Source organism: Heptranchias perlo, chromosome 15, assembly GCF_035084215.1.
Source record: "Heptranchias perlo isolate sHepPer1 chromosome 15, sHepPer1.hap1, whole genome shotgun sequence".
In the NCBI taxonomy this organism is placed as follows: Eukaryota; Metazoa; Chordata; class Chondrichthyes; order Hexanchiformes; family Hexanchidae; genus Heptranchias; species Heptranchias perlo.
In genome coordinates this window covers 24799589-24811066 of record NC_090339.1, presented here as the reverse complement: position 1 = coordinate 24811066, position 11478 = coordinate 24799589, and positions in this window count along the sequence as shown.

Below are 11478 nucleotides of genomic sequence, written 5' to 3'. Positions count from 1 at the left end.
CACCAAGTTATAGTCCAACAAATTTATTTTAAATTCCACAAGCTTTCGGAGGCTTCCTCCTTCGTCAGGTGAACGGTGTGGAAATGAGATTTTCGAATCCTTCGCATTTTAAAATCACAGAACAATGCCTGGTGATTACTGCCCGTTGCCAAGGCAATCACAGTGAGCAGACAGAAAGGTGTCACCTAAAAAGGCCACCGAATATACAAACCCCCCAAAAAAAAGGAGAGAGAAGGAAGAAAGTCAATGACCCGTTACATTAAAAACAGATAACATTTGTTCGCTGGTGGGGTTACGTGTAGTGTGACATGAACCCAAGATCCCGGTTGAGGCCGTCCTCATGGGTGCGGAACTTGGCACCCATGAGGACGGGATAGGTTCAGAACAGATCTAGCAGCCCAAAACTGGGCAACCATGAGGCGCTGTGGGCCATCAGCAGCAGCAGAACTGTATTCCACCACAATCTGTAACCTCATGGCCCGGCATAGCCCTCACTTTACCATTACCAACAAGCTAGGGAATCAACCTTGGTTCAACGAGGAGTGTAGAAGACCATGCCAGGAGCAGCACCAGGCGCACCTAAAAATGAGGTGCCAACCTGGTGAAGCTACAACACAATAGATCAGATCAAAGATCTGGAGTCCTGGCTCGGCTCCAGACCTCAGACCCTTGGTCCAAACATGGACAAAAGAGCTGAATTCCAGAGGTGAGGTGAGAGTGACTGCCCTTGACATCAAAGCAGCATTTGACCGAGTGTGGCATCAAGGAGCCCTAGTAAAATTGAAGTTAATGGGAATCAGGGGGGAAACTCTCCAGTGGCTGGAGTCATACCTGGCACAAAGGAAAATGGTAGTGGTTGTTGGAGGCCAATCATCTCAGCTGCAGGAGTTCTTCAGGTCAGTGTCCGAGGCTCAACCATCTTCAGCTGCTTCATCAATGACCTTCCCTCCATCATAAGGTCAGCAATGGGGTATGTCACTGATGATTGCACTGTGTTCAGTTCCATTTGCAACCCTCAGATAATGAAGCAGTCCGAGCCCGCATGCAGCAAGACCTGGACAAAATCCAGGCTTGGGCTCATAAGTGGCAAGTAACATTCACGCCACACAAGTGCCAGGCAATGACTATCTCCAACAAGAGAGAGTCTAACCACCTCCCCTTGACATTCAACGGCATTACCATCGCCGAATACCCCACCATCCTGGGGGTCACCATTGGCCAGAAACTTAGCTGGACCAGCCACATAAATACTGTGGCTACAAGAACAGGTCAGAGGCTGGGTATTCTGTGGCGAGTGGCTCACCTCCTGACTTCCCAAAGCCTTTCCACAATCTACAAGGCACAACAGGCATGTGATGGAATACTCTCCACTTATCTGGATGAGTGCAGCTCCAATAACACTCGAGAAGCTCAATACTATCCAGGACAAAGCAGCCCGCTTGATTGGCACCCCATCCACATTCACTCCCTTCACCACCGGCGCACAGTGGCTGCAGTGTGTACCATCCACAAGATGCACTGCAGCAACTCGCCAAGGCTTCTTCGACAGCACCTCCCAAACCCACGACCTCTACCACCTAGAAGGACAAGAGCAGCAGGCACATGGGAACAACACCACCTGCACGTTCCCTCCAAGTCACACACCATCCTGACTTGGAAATATATCGCCGTTCCTTCATCGTCGCTGGGTCAAAATCCTGGCACTCCCTACCTAACAGCACTGTGGAAGTAACACCACCACATGGACTGCAGCGGTTCAAGAAGGTGGCTCACTATCACCTTCTCAAGGGCAATTAGGGATGGGCAATAAATGCTGCCCTTGCCAGCGATGCCCACATCCCATGAAAGAATAAAAAAAACTTCTGTGATTCTAGTCAGTAAAAATGGTGGATGCTACAGTAAGTCACTTCAGGTATTAATGGTAATCACTAAATTGCCAATATATATCTTAGAAGTGAATAATTTGCTGTTAAGCAATAAATGATTATAATAATTACAGGAATTCAATGCCTTTTTGAACTGCCTACTAAATGGATTTTTGTTGTCATGTGCTTGCCACATATTAAGAATATTCTTCCTATTTTTTAAAGTCTCCCTCTTCCTGTCATGAAAGCGTTTGGAAAAACATTGGAAAACTGTCAAGTTTAATAACATGATTCAGCCTTCATCTCCTCATAAAAGTTATAACATTTATTTGTAAGTAAGAATAGTGTAATTAAAAAGATGAAAACAACTTAATTGATCAGGTCAATATTTTTTAATTCAATCTTGGGATATGGGCGTCGCTGGCAAGGCCAGCATTTATTATATAGTGCCTTTCATGAATCCAGATTGTTCTGATGCGCTTCATAGCCAATGAAATACTTTTGAAATGTAGTCCCTGTTGTAATGCAGAGAAAAATACTGCAAGAGTATTGCAAGAGTGTGCAAGAGTTTAATAATTGATTAATTGACTGAAGTTCAGAGTTTGGGGGAAGAGGTATTTCTGAAACGTTAATACAGAATGATTTGGGTGGAAGCTGGGCAGTCAGTGAGGTTGATACACAACGGACGTTAATTGCTATCTCACTCTTTGGGAATAGGATTCAAACTGACATAATCTTTGGAAGAAGCTGCTTCAGCAGCTAAAGTCTTAAGAAACCAGTAAGACCTGATAATGGTTTAAAAATTGTGTACTCTGCCATAACCAGTAATTCAAGTTAAAATGAGTAATACTGCAAAAGATTAGTGTTCTTACCAATTTCTTCATTTTCTTTCATGCTGTTGATTGAATTCCTTTGAGGGCTGGTGCTTTTTCCTACACTCAGTGCCCTCAACCTTATTATAATTTATTTACTCATTCTATTGTTATTAGGCATTGGTGGATTCCTTGAATATTTCTGCGGTTGGAAGCTGCCATTATTTTCTACTGTGACATATTGTACTGTAATTTGGAATTTAGTACTTTAGTAATTTCTGTCGAAGAAATAATGAACATGATTATTGTAATTTTATTTCTCAAGCCACTCTCCAATGTAATATTCAATGCTTTGAAAGTAATTGTAAGCTCTTTTGCACTGCATGTGTGCAGAGTGATTAATTTTCATCAACATCTCTCCCTGCTCTCAAAAAACAGACTTTTACAAACCTTAAAATGTACTGATTATTGTCAAGTCAGCAAAAAACAGATAGTCCAGTTCAAATTTAGGCACAAAGCAGGGAAAGGGGAAAATAAAACACCTTATAGGGGAAGTACAGTCAAAGTGGAGTACTTTTTGCTCAAAATGCTCTGCTATTGCCTTTTGAAAAACTATTCATCTATAAAAATACTCATGTCTGATCCTTTTCACATTCATTAAACAGCAGCTTTTGGTTTTTCTATGCCTGTTTAGGATTGCAGTTCCCCCCACACAGAAACATACAACAGGAATACTGCATTCAAGGTCTTCAGCTCTACAAAAGCGGACTTTATAACTCAGACATTTCTGTCCCAGGGTTTGATGTTCAGGAAACAGAACAAATACACTGGTGACCTCATTGAACATTCTTAGAATCATAGAATGGTTACAGCACAGAAGGAGGCCATTTGGCCCATCGAGCCTGTGCTGGCTCTTTGTAAGAGCAATCCAGTTAGTTCCATTCCGCCGCTCTTTCCCCGCAGCCCTGCAAATTTTTTCCCTTCAAGTATTTATCCAATTCCTTTTTGAAAGCCAAGATTGATGTTTTCACCACCCTTTCAGGCAGCGCATTCCAGATCATAACTACTCGCTGTGTAAAAAAGTTTTTCCTCATGTCGCCTTTGGTTCTTTTGCCAATCATCTTAAATCTGTGACCTCTTATTCTCAACCCTTCCGCAAATGGGAACAGTTTCTCTTTATTTACTTTATCTAAACCCGTCATGATTTTGAACACTTCTTTCAAATCTCCTCTCAACCTTCTCTGTTCCAAAAAGATCAACCTCAGCTTCTCCAGTCTGTCTACATAACAGAAGTCCCTCATCTCTGGAACCATTCTAGTAAATCTTTTCTGCACCCTCTCTAAGGCCTTCACATCCTTCCTAAAGTGCGATGCCCAGAATTGGACACAACACACCAGCTGTGGCCGAACCAGTGTTTTATAAAGGTTCAACATAACTTCAGCAAAGGCCTTAGCTTCATCCCCTTACACCCCCACCTCAATGAATTTCGAGCTCGACACGATGCTGAGCTCTTCTACCATTGCCTTCACCTCCGCGCCCACTTCTCCCTGCACAGTGGACCCTTTCTCCTGTCTTTAGAATTCTCGTCCCACCTGGATCCCTCCCTCTGGCCTTTTACCCTCTCTTGATCTTTTCATTGTGAACTGCCAGCATGACATCGGCCGTCTCAATTTCTCAGCTCCCCTCACTCACTCTAACCTACCTCCCTCTGAACTTACAGCACTCCGTTCTCTCAGGTCCAACCCTGACATTATCATTAAACCTGCTGACAAGGGCGGCGCTGTTGTTGTTTGGCAAACAGACCTCTACCTTGCGGAGGCTGAACGCCAACTCTCCGACACCTACTCCTACGTTCCCTGGACCATAACCCCACCACCGAACATCAAGCTATTGTTTCCCAGACCGTCACTGACCTCATCTCCTCTGGAGATCTTCCCCCCACGGCCTCTGACCTCATAGTCCCCCAACCCCACACAGCCTGCTTCTACCTCCTTCCCGAGATCCACAAACAGGACTGCCCTGGGAGACCCATCTTCATTATTTCTTCCTATCTCAACTTTTTTTTTCTCCCCTTGTCCAGTCTCTTCCGACCTACATCAGTGACTCTTCCGATGCCCTCCGCCACTTTAACAGTTTCCAGTTCCCCGGTCCTAACCGTCTCCTTTTCACCATGGACTGCCAGTCGCCCTACACCTCCATCCCCCACCAGGACAGCCTGCGGGCCCTCTGCTTCTTCCTTGAACGGGGGCCAAACCAGTCCCCATCCACCACCACCACCCTTCTCCGCCTGGCTGAACTTGTTCTTACATTGAACAACTTCTCCTTTGACTCCACTCGCTTCCTCCAAATAAAAGGTACCGATATGGAAACCCCTATGGGTCCTAGCTATTCCTGCCTTTTTGTGGGATACGTGGAACATTCCTTTTTCCAGTCCTACTCGGGTCAACTCCCTCACCTCTTTTTCCGGTACATTGATGACTGTATCAGTGCCGTTTCCTGCTCTCGCCCTGAATTAGAAAATTTTATCAACTTTGCTTCCAATTTCCACCCTTCCCTCGCCTCCACATGATCCATCTCCGACTCTTCCCTTCCTCAACTTTTCTATCTCCATTTCTGGGGAGAGGCTGTCAACCAATATCTATTATAAGCCCATCTACTCCTACAGCTACCTTGATTACACTTCCTCCCACCCCGCTTCCTGTAAGGACTCTATTCCTTTCTCCCAGTTTCTCCGTCTCCGTTGCATCTGTTCTGATGATGTAATCTTCCGCACCAGTGCTTCCGATCATTCTTATTTTTTCCTCAACCGAGGATTCCCCTTTGCTGTAGTTGACAGGGCCCTTGACCGTGTCCGTCCTATTTCACGCACTTCTGCCCTCACCCCTTCCCCTCCCTCCCAGAACCACGATAGGGTCCCCCTTGTCCTCGCCTTCCACCCCACCAGCCTCCACATTCAAAGTATCATCCTCCGCCATTTCTGCCACCTCCAGCGCGATGCCACCACCAAACGCACCTTCCCCTCCTCTCCCCTTTCAGCATTCCGAAGGGATCGCTCCCTCCGTGACAACCTCGTCCACTCTTCCATCACCCCCAACACCTGCTCTCTTCCCGACAGCACCTACCCATGCGAGTGCAGGAGATGCAACACCTGCCCCTTCACGTGCTCCCTTCCCACCATCCAGGGCCCCAAACACTCCTTCCAGGTGAAACAGCGATTTACTTGTACTTATTTCAATTTAGTATACTGTATTTGCTGCTCACAATGCGGTCTCCTCTACATTGGGGAGACCAAACGCAGATTGGGTGATCACTTTGCTGAACACCTCCACTCAGTTCGCAAGCGTGACCGTGACCTGCCGGTTGCTTGCCATTTTAATTCCCCGTCCCATTCCCACTCTGACCTCTCTGTCCCCTGCCTCCCACGCTGTTCCAATGAAGCTCAACGGAAGCTCGAGGAAAAGCACCTTATCTTTCAATAAGGCAATTTACAACCTTCCGGACTCAACATTGATTTCAATAACTTCAGATCATAACCACCGCACAGTCCTCATGGAGATGAAGTCCCGTCTTCGCACTGAGGACACCATCCAACGTGTTGTGTGGCACTACCACCGTGCTAAATGGGATAGATTCAGAACAGATCTGGCAGCTCAAAACTGGGCATCCATGAGGCGCTGTGGGCCATCAGCAGCAGCAGAATTGTATTCCAGCACAATCTGTAACCTCATGGCCGGGCATATTCCTCAATCTACCATTACCAACAAGCCAGGGGATGAACCCTGGTTCAATGAGGAGTGTAGACGAGCATGCCAGGAGCAGCATCAGGCGTACCTAAAAATGAGGTGCCAACCTGGTGAAGCTACAACTCAGGACTACATGCATGCTAAACAGCGGAAGCAACATGCTATAGACAGGGCTAAGCGATTCTACAACCAACGGATGAGATCAAAGCTCTGCAGTCCTGCCACATCCAGTCATGAATGGTGGTGGACAATTAAACAACTAACGGGACGAGGAGGCACTGTAAACATCCCCATCCTCAACGATGGCGGAGTCCAGCATGTGCGTGCAAAAGACAAGGCTGAAGCGTTTACAACCATCTTCAGCCAGAAATGCCGAGTGGATGATCCATCTCGGCCTCCTCCCGATATCCCCACCATCACAGAAGCCAGTCCTCAGCCAATTCGATTCACTCCACATGATATCAAGAAACGGCTGAGTGCACTGGATACAGCAAAGGCTATGGGCCCCGACAACATCCCAGCTGTAGTGCTGAAGACTTGTGCTGCAGAACAGCTGTTCCAGTACAGCTACAACACTGGAATCTACCCTACAATGTGGAAAATTGCCCAGGTATGTCCTGTCCACAAAAAGCAGGACAAATCCAATCCGGCCAATTACCGTCCCATCAGTCTACTCTCAATCATCAGTAAAGTGATGGAAGGTGTCATTGACAGTGCAATCAAGCGGCACTTACTCACCAATAACCTGCTCACCGATGCTCAGTTTGGGTTCCGCCAGGACCACTCTGCTCCAGACCTCATTATAGCCCTGGTCCAAACATGGACAAAAGAGCTGAATTCCAGAAGTGAGGTGAGAGTGACTGCCCTTGACATCAAGGCAGTATTTGACCGAGTGTGGCACCAAGGGGCCCTAGTAAAATTGAAGTCAATGGGAATCAGGGGGAAAACTCTCCAGTGGCTGGAGTCATACCTAGCACAAAGGAAGATGGTAGTGGTTGTTGGAGGCCAATCATCTCAGCCCCAGGACATTGCTGCAGGGGTTCCTCAGGGCAGTGTCCTAGGCCCAACCATCTTCAGCTGCTTCATCAATGACCTTCCCTCCATCATAAGGTCAGAAGTGGGGATGTTCGCTGATGTTGCACAGTGTTCAGTTCCATCTACAACCCCTCAGATAATGAAGCAGTCCGTGCCCGCATGCAGCAAGACCTGGACAACATCCAGGCTTGGGCTCATAAGTGGCAAGTAACATTCACGCCAGACAAATGCCAGGCAATGACAATCTCCAACAAGAGAGAGTCTAAGCACCTCCCCTTGACATTCAAAGGCATTACCATCGCCGAATCCCCCACCATCAACATCCTGGAGGTCACCATTGACCAGAAACTTAACTGGACCAGCCACATAAATACTGTGGCTACAAGAGCAGATCAGAGACTGGGTATTTTGCAGCAAGTGACTCACCTCCTGACTCCCCAAAGCCTTTCCACCATCTACAAGGCACAAGTCAGGAGTGTGATGGAATACTCTCCACTTGCCTGGATGAATGCAGCTCCAACAACACTCAAGAAGCTCGACACCATCCAGGACAAAGCAGCCCGCTTGATTGGCACCCCATCCACCACCCTAAACATTCACTCCCTTCACCACCAGTGCACAGTGGCTGCAGTGTGTACCGTCCACAAGATGCACTGCAGCAACTCGCCAAGGCTTCTTCGACAGCACCTCCCAAACCCACGACCTCTACCACCTAGATGGACAAGAGCAGCAGGTACATGGGAACAACACCACCTGCACGTTCCCCTCCAAGTCACACACCATCCCGACTTGGAAATATATCGCTGTTCCTTCATCGTCGCTGGGTCAAAATCCTGGAACTCCCTACCTAACAGCACTGTGGGAGAACCGTCACCACACGGACTGCAGCAGTTCAAGAAGGCAGCTCACCACCACCTTCTCAAGGGCAATTAGGGATGGGCAATAAATTCCGGCCTTGCCAGCGACGCCCACTTCCCATGAACGAATAAAAAAAAAAGCACTACTTCCATTTATTTGGACAGCAAGTGCTGGTATTGGTTCTGATGTTGCCATTTACAGCTCTTCTAGACCCATCTTTTGTTTCTTTACTTGTCCCATTCCCACCCTCCATGCCTTGCACCATCATCCCTTTTGTCATTTCACTACTCCTGCCCGCCTCCCTGTCAGAGACCTTCCCTTTTTTCTTTCCTCCCATCCACTACCGCCCCCCCCCCCAACTTTTGTTGGCTCTGTACTTGCTTAAAGAATTTTTAATCTTCAATTTCCGGTTCTGATGAAAGAGTTAACGTTTCAGGTCGATGACCTGTTTCTTTCTCCACAGATGCTGCCTGACTTGCTGAGTATTTCCAGCATTTTCTGTTTTTATTTCAACATAACTTCCTTGCCTTACTCTATGCCTCTATTTAGGGAAGGTTTGCTAGAGCTGCGAGGGAGGGTTTAAACTAGCTTGGCAGGGGGAATGGGAACCTGAGCGTAGATTCAGAGGGAGAGAAGCAGATCTGGAAATAGAAGGCAAAAAATTAGTAAGTGAGTTTGGAAGGCAGAGGAAACAAAGGTTAGAAACTAGACAACAAAGGCGTTTGACAGTGCTTTATGGTATACACCTCAATGAAGGAGTATAGTGAATAAGGCAGATGAGGGCACAGATAGACACGTGGAAGTACGATATCTTAGCTATTATTGAAACATGGCTTAAACAGGGGCAGGAATGCAGCTCAACGTTCCTGGTTACAGGGTTTTCAGACGAGATACAGAGGGGGACAAAAAAGGAGGGGGGTGGCAATATTGGTTAAAAAAACAATTATGGCTGTAAGGAGGGATGATATGTTAGAAGAATCATCAAATGAGGCTATATAGGTTGAGCTAAAGAACAAAAAAAGGGGTAGTCACACTGTTGGGAGTGTACAATAGGCCCCCAAACAGTGAGAGGGAGATAGAAGAACAAATACGTAGGCAAATTTCTGAGAAGTGCAAAAACAATAGGGCAGTAATAGTAGAGGATTTCAACTACCCTAATATTAACTGGGATACAATCAGTGGAAAAGGTATAGAGGGTGGAGAATTCTTAGATTGCATTCAGGAGAACTTTTTTAGGTAGTATGTAGCAAGCCCAACAAGAGGGGGGGACAGGGCGGTGGGGGGGGGGGGGGGTGCAGTTCTGGATTTAGTTTTAGGGAATGCAGCTGGGCAGGTGGAAGGAGTATCAGTGGGAGAGCATTTTGCTGGTAGTGGTTATAATTCAGTTAGATTTAGCATAGTTATGGAAAAGGACAAAGATAGAACAGGAGTAAAAGTTCCAAATTGAGGAAAGGCTAATTTTACTAAGCTGAGAAGTGATTTAGCAAAAGTGGACTGGAAACAGCTACTCGAAGGTAAATCAGAGTCAGAGCAGTGGGAGGCATTCAAGGGGGAGATTCAAGGGGTTCTCACAAAGAAAAAGGGTGGGACTGCCAAATCTGGAGCCCCCTGGATGACAAGGAGCATACAGGGTAAGATAAGGCAAAAAAGGGAAGCTTATGTCAGATACCAAGAGCTCAATACTGCAGAATGCCTGGAGGAGTATAGAAAGTGCAGGGGTGAAATTAAAAAGGAAATTAGGAAAGCAAAGAGAGGGCATGAAAAAATATTGGCAAGTAAAATTAAGGAAAACCCAAATATGTTTTATAAATACATAAAGAGCAAGAGGATAACTAAGGAAAGAATAGGGCCTATTGGTGACCAAAAAGATAACCTATGTGTGGAGGTGGAAGTTGTGGGTATGATTCTTAATGAATACTTTGCGCCTGTCTTCACAAAAGAGGGGGGGGCGATGCAGAGATTGTAGTTAAGGAGGAGGATTGTGAAATATTGGATGGGATAAACATGGTAAGAGAGGAAGTATTAAGGGGATTAGCATCTTTGAAGGTAGATAAATCGCCAGGCCCAGATGAAATGTATGCCAGGCTGTTAAGAGAAGCAAGGGAGGAAATAGCGGAGGCTCTGACTATCATTTTTCAATCCTCCCTGGCTACGGGTATGGTGCCGGAGGATTGGAGGACTGCCATCATTGAACTGATGTTTAAAAAGGGAGAAAGAGATAGACCGAATAATTATAGGCCAGTTAGTCCAACCTCGATGGTGGGCAAATTATTGGAAATGATTCTGAGGGATAGCATAAATCGTCACTTAGAAAGGCACGAGTTAATGAAGGACAATCAGCATGGATTTGTTAAGGGAAGGTCGTGTCAGACTAACTTGATTTAATTTTTTGAGGAGGCAACAAGGAGGGTTGATGAGGGTATTGTGTTTGATGTAGTGCACATGGATTTTTGCAAGGCTTTTGACAAGTTCCCACATGGCAGACTGGTCAAAAAGTAAAAGCCCATGGAATCCAAGGGAAAGTGGTTAGTTGGATCCAAAATTGGCTCAGTGGCAGGAAGCAAAGGGTAATGGTTGACAGGTATTTTTGCGACTGGAAGGCTGTTTCCAGTGGGGTCCCGCAAGGCTCTGTACTAGGTCCCTTGCTTTTTGTGGTATTTGTTAATGATTTGGACTTGAATGTGGGGGGCTTGATCAAGAAGTTTGCAGGTGATGCAAAAATTGGCCGTGTGGTTGAGAGTGAGGAGGAAAGCTGTAGACTACTTGAAGATATCAATGGACTGGTCAGGTGGGCAGAAAAGTGGCAAATGGAATTCAATCCGGAGAAGTGTAAGGTAATGCATTTGAGAAGGGCAAACAAGGCAAGGAAGTACACAATAAATGGGAGGTGTAGAGGAACAAAGGCACTTTGGAGTGCATGTCCACAGATCCCTGAAGGTAGCAGGACAGTTGGATAAGGTGGTTAAAAAGGCATACGGGATATTTTCCTTTCTTAGCCAGGGCATAGAATATAAGAGCAGGGAGGTTATGCTAGAACTGTATAAAACACTAGTTAGGCCAAAGCTGGAGTATTGTGTACAGTTTTGGTCTCCACATTACAGGAAAGATGTGATTGCACGAGAGAGGGTACAGAGGAGATTTACGAGGATGTTGCCAGGGCTGGAG